The following is a 5,750-nucleotide window of genomic DNA, read 5'->3' as shown; positions in this document are numbered from 1 at the left end:
AAAAAAAAAAAAAAAGGCTGGGAAGGTTTCAGTTGATGCCAAAATTTCAAACTATACAGTGCTGAAAGCACTGAGAACTCAGGATGCATTTTTTTCTTCAGCACCAAACTCAAGCAATGAATTTTTTTAAGTGTACCTTGGCTTCAGTTAGTGCCAGTATCTAAAGATGCAATCTAACTATACTTCAGATGAGAAGTTTACACACAATAGCAATGATTTACCTAACTTTATGGGGAAGCACAAGCAAAGGAGTATTTAAAGTAGGTGAAAAGGGGTTGTTGGTGTTGACTTAGCTGAATTCCTGTTAAAATTATTTTTATTATTTGACACCTAATACATAGTCAATCTCAATATATGCAGCAGGATCCTGACTCCCACATGTGCATGCACTGTAGCACACAGTCTGCTGAGGTGCATATATGGGGAAATGCCATTATGAAACATCAGAACAGAGCAATGAATCCTCCCTAAAATGGGGAGCTCAACCCTGTCAAGAGACGGAATTGTTGAAAAGAAACCAGTGGTGAAAACCAGATGGTGTTTATGTTGAACTTTGTATATTTACAAATTAATTCAGTTTTGCTTTATTGTTTTTCAGGTCTTTTATAACAAAGAACTCCTCTGTAAGTCCATAGCTATATAGTCAGTAAGTACACAGTATGAAAGAATCTCTACATATGTCTTCATTCAGTTAAGGACGATTTAGAGCTATTGTTTGAATTATTATGTAAGTGTACTAGAGCAGTAACAATTGATTAAGCCACTTTCTCTCTCAAAACTCAAAATCTGCATTTTCCCCTACAGTTCAGGCAGACTGTTAGGTGATGCCTAACAGAGCTTTTGGGTTTTTTCCCTCCATCAGTGTTAAAGCAAGCAGCTATCATACAACTTCCTGCTTCTGGGGCTTAAGGGAAATCCGAAGGAAAAAGTATTACCTAATTTCCAGATTTAACTCTACTTTTGTTTGGAAAATTCCAATCATAAGCTTGACTTAGTTCATGCCAATCCAGGTTCACAAGTAGGCTGGGAAAAAAAAAAAATCATAGCAAGAGGAGCCATACCTTGGGAGATATGTTACCATGGTTGCTACAGCATATGCCCAGATCAAAGTGATCTTGTGCTCTCAGAATGCCCTGGGAGTGAAAGCCCTTATACAAGGTAATAACAAACAAGCTTCATTTAGGTCTATGGAAACACTTAAAGTGGCACAGAGCTATCCCTACCAGGAACTGTACTGCGCTCAGATATAAACCAGGCTCTGGGCTGGATGAGCTACTGTAATTCCAAAACACAAAATTCCTTCCTGCTTAATTTTCAGAAATACATGGCCTGTATCAGTTAACATGTTTCCAAACCAATTCTGCTTAAGATCTAGTGAAGGTCTCCAATAGCACAAGTTTGGTAAAATACTAAACTTCAAACTTCAAACAAAATACTAAACAACTTCAAAGTTCTGACACTTTATGAAAAGGGTCAGACAACCATAGTAAAAGTGCTACTAGCCTCAGCTGAAATTCTGATACATGCCTGGTTGAGAAAGAATTCAAGGCTAACATTTAGAATGCAAGGTGAAAAACAGCTGAAACGATCATCTTCCATTTTGGAATTGCAGACAGATTTTTGATACTTACGTAATGCAGTTAGGTGTTGAGTGTTTTTTCCAACAGTATCTGAACACCTAATTGCCAAGAAGAAACACCCAGGCACTACTAAAATTCCCCAGAGACACCTATTTCTACCTCTAGCCTAAAAATCTGGCTTTTATGGATTCCATCATCCTGTGAAAAAAAGAAGCCATGAGCAAGTGTAACAACCTGAATCTTCAGTATCTCAAAAGAATTTGTATGCTACATGATAATAATACCATAACAACAGTTTGTATGCTAACCTATGCTGCAAGTGCATGTGGGTGGATCCTAGCAGCTTGGAACGCAACCCTGAAACCTTTTTAGTGAGATGAAATTAAAAGACAGACTAGAAAGCTACTGTAAAGTAGCTGAAAGAGACATAGATTATGTTTCAACGACCTTCTTGAGATGTACTTCTTACTTGGAGTCATTTAAACATGTTTGCATCCAGAAAGAATCTGGAACAGAAATTTTTCTGTGCACAGAGGCCAAGAGCTGACACTGTTCACCTATGGAGTCGGTGAGCTCTTGTTTGTGCTCTCGATCTCTTTTCTAAGATTTTTAAAAACTGAAGAGTCAGAGAGGTTAAAAGTATTTTTTAAAGCAGTAAGTTCTTCACAATCTCTTTGGAAATCAAAAGAAAATTGTTACAAATGTTATATTGTTTCTTATAGCGAACTCTAAAAGTGTAGAAGTGTCTTTTGGCAAATTTAGGTCTGGTTTATGGGAAAATTTTTCTATCACCATATCAGCTGTATCAGTTTCAGAGCCACATGCAGGGTCAGCACAGTATTAATGACCAGGAGCACCTCCTATCAGCATTCCCTGCTTACCTTTCCCTACCATAACAGCTACAGCAACATGCTGTGTCTTTGCATCAGTATAATTATACTCACATTAATGGCAGAAGACAGGTAGGAAAGGTGCTGGAGGGAAAGAGAGGACTACTGTCTCCAATACCACATTACTAGTAAAGTTCAAGAGAGAATCTTTTCTATTAATGACCAGGAGCACCTCCTATCAGCATTCCCTGCTTACCTTTCCCTACCATAACAGCTACAGCAACATGCTGTGTCTTTGCATCAGTATAATTATACTCACATTAATGGCAGAAGACAGGTAGGAAAGGTGCTGGAGGGAAAGAGAGGACTACTGTCTCCAATACCACATTACTAGTAAAGTTCAAGAGAGAAATCTTTTCTATAGCCGACCCCCTCTATGGCATTCTCTCCTGATATCCTTTTAACAGTGTTTGCTTAGGGAAGACCAGTGCAGACATCAGAACCCACACTGGAGCAGAGCAAGCCTGCAGAATTAAAGAAAAGGGGTGATATTGCCACTGATCATCTCCTCCCTTTAATCTCTGAAAGCTTTGGGAAGGAAGCCTCTAGTTCCCCTACAATCAGACCCTTTACCCTGAGCTGCATCCCTACCTCAAAACTAAAATATTCCCCCTGTGCCCAGGTCAGGGATGTCTGCAAGCAGTAGTAGGAGCCTGGCCCAAATCCCATGTGCATAGAGAGGCAGACATGTGCTCCATTGCCTGCTCAGAGCTTTTCCTGCTCCACTTGCAACTGCGAGAGCACCATCAGCATTCAAACTGCAGGGGAGACCTTACCAACAGGCCCTGCTCTCCTCCACATCAGCGAGTGGGAGTCTTTCACTAATCAAGGACTTCTAGGGCAGGGATGCAGGAAGGGGAGGCAATGGGGATTATCTGGGCTGCTGCTCTTTGATGATTAAAGGTTTTCAAGTGTCAAGAGCAATTTCCAAATATCAGTTGTTTTCCTCTGCATGGCCTCACTGCCGCTTTCTGTGTTTAAAAGTTTAGTTACATATTTTGAGAAGCTCATCTGTAGAAAAGGCAAATGCCTCAGATACAGTGAATCTGATTTTGTGACAACTGACTTCTGAAAATAGTACATTTATTCAATGAGCTTAAGCACAGCAGTCCCAGTTGTTGACTCTCCTCATGAAAATATTGATTCTAAGCTCCCTAGCTTATAATGTTTTGATCCACATTCTGGGCCTATTGATTTACCTTTGATACTTCAATCAAACTGTTGTTTATATCAACAGCAAATGCATCTGATCTCTCCAAAATAATTAGATTAATCGCAGGAGGATCTACGAAAGCCTTGTTTTGATTATGTCTTTATGCTCTCCTGGCGAAAACAGGTAAATTTGAAAATGTAAAAAAAGAGACAGTTGTTAGCCTTTTTCTTCTAACATCTTTGAAATGTTTTTACTCCCAGTTTTCCTTTTATGATATCAGGCTTTTACAAGATTGCAGGCTTGCAGTATGTTTAGTTACGATTTCCTCAGTGGCTGACATTTTGCAAGACATAATGATTTAGCCAATCTGAGCAGAACTATCATTACACAATTTATTGTTCCCCAAAGCATTATTTGTTATAGAGACTATTAGGCCTATGAGTTACATTTTATAGAATTTTTATTAGAATTATTTTAAACTCCAAGGAAATTAATCTCTTCCTTCCACACCTCCTGCTCCAAGATTTCCATTTTGCAAAGCAAAGTATTCAAGCACAAAAGAGGTGGGAGTGGTAGGTACTTCTAAAATCATCGGTACTTCTCCTTGCATAAAAAACAAGTAAAGACTCCAGGATTTTACTTTTAAGAGTAAAATTCTCCTTTAATTTGCACCACAGAAACACCAGCGTTGCCAATGGGAGTTCTGTGCGAGTGCTGAGCCCAGCTGCAAAAAGAATGGTGGATGCAATGCCACTGTTTAAAAATGTATTTTTTATTTGATGAATGAATTGCTAAAGAAAAAAAAAAGGCACTAAAATTTTTTCCATTCTGGAAACAATGACTTTGTACAATAGTCCTATTGTTCAATCATCAGTACAGTCTCTACTGGAACCATGCCCAGAAGGACTAAACATTTTGCACTAAAACTGTTGCGTACCTTTTCTAGGGGCCTTATACATTAATCAATAGTTTTGATTACTCAATCCTATTATTATTCCATTTTTTGGAACAAACCGTTAGGGTTATTAATTACACTGAGAAAGTTATTTATCTTCTAGCAGAACAAAAAGAGCTCATACTGTCACTGTCAGAGAGCTGTTTAATGCACTGTGACATGTTGAACTTCGCTCAGCTTCATGCTCTTTCTGTCCCCTCTGATAGTGTCATTGAATGATAGGATCAAACCTTGGGTTATGGAGCCACAGGAGGCTTTCCTGAAGATCAAAATGCTGCTGCTGCTGCTAAAGGTCACTTCTGGGAATGTATTTCTCAATTTGAGAGGGAGCTCGGCTACTGGAGGGAGTGCAGGAAAAACAAGGCTTGTCTGATGTTGAAAGTAAGCTAGGCCAAGGGCACATTAAAAATCGGTGAACAGACGCCAAAGAAAGGATGCATATAATTGAAGAGAAGGAGGGAGAGAGGAGAGATGGGGGGGAGAAAAAGCACGTAGGAGAAACGTTGCTAATTTTGGGGGTTTGTTTTGCTTGTCATGCATGCATAATGAGGGGTAATTAGCTCTCCATGTGAAGTGAATTTTTTCATCTCAGTCAGGAAACAAGAAAATCTTGGAACTACTCTTATTCAGAAAGAGTACAGCAACATTATAGAGCAGACCAGGACTGAAGTGGACCAAGAGAAATAATTTTCTGTGCAATACAGTACTGAAGAGCTGAAAGAGGAAGCAGAAGTGCTGCAATGACACACTTAATGTTTCTTGAATATAGAAAGAGAACAAAGGAGTGGGTGGTTTCTAGACATTTCCTTTCCATATAAAAGCAGACTTGTATTTATGAAAACAGTCACTCCCCTGAAAGGGCAACCTTCTCTTACCGTGATAATTATGTAAGGTTCTTATGATTTTTATTAGTTAAGAAAACAGTCTTTTTCTTTCACTCATGGCAAGAATTATCATATGGTTGTGCAATTCAGAACTTACAAGTGTAAGAGAGCGTGGGAGCCACCATCTAACAGCTTGTCAGGTCTCATGCATATTCTATGCTGGCTTCTGCAGTGTGCTTGGGATGACGTCATACCCTGAGCTGCCGAGCATCTGACATCACACCTTCTGGAAGAACGTCTTCTGCCTGAAAACAGCATGCAAAAGCTCAAGCCAGAACGTTCAGTACC

The sequence above is a fragment of the Aptenodytes forsteri genome, unplaced genomic scaffold (genome assembly GCF_000699145.1).
Source record: "Aptenodytes forsteri isolate BGI_AS27 unplaced genomic scaffold, ASM69914v1 Scaffold70, whole genome shotgun sequence".
Lineage (NCBI taxonomy): Eukaryota > Metazoa > Chordata > Aves > Sphenisciformes > Spheniscidae > Aptenodytes > Aptenodytes forsteri.
The sequence above is the reverse complement of the archived record's forward strand: the minus strand, read 5'-3'. Positions refer to the sequence as shown.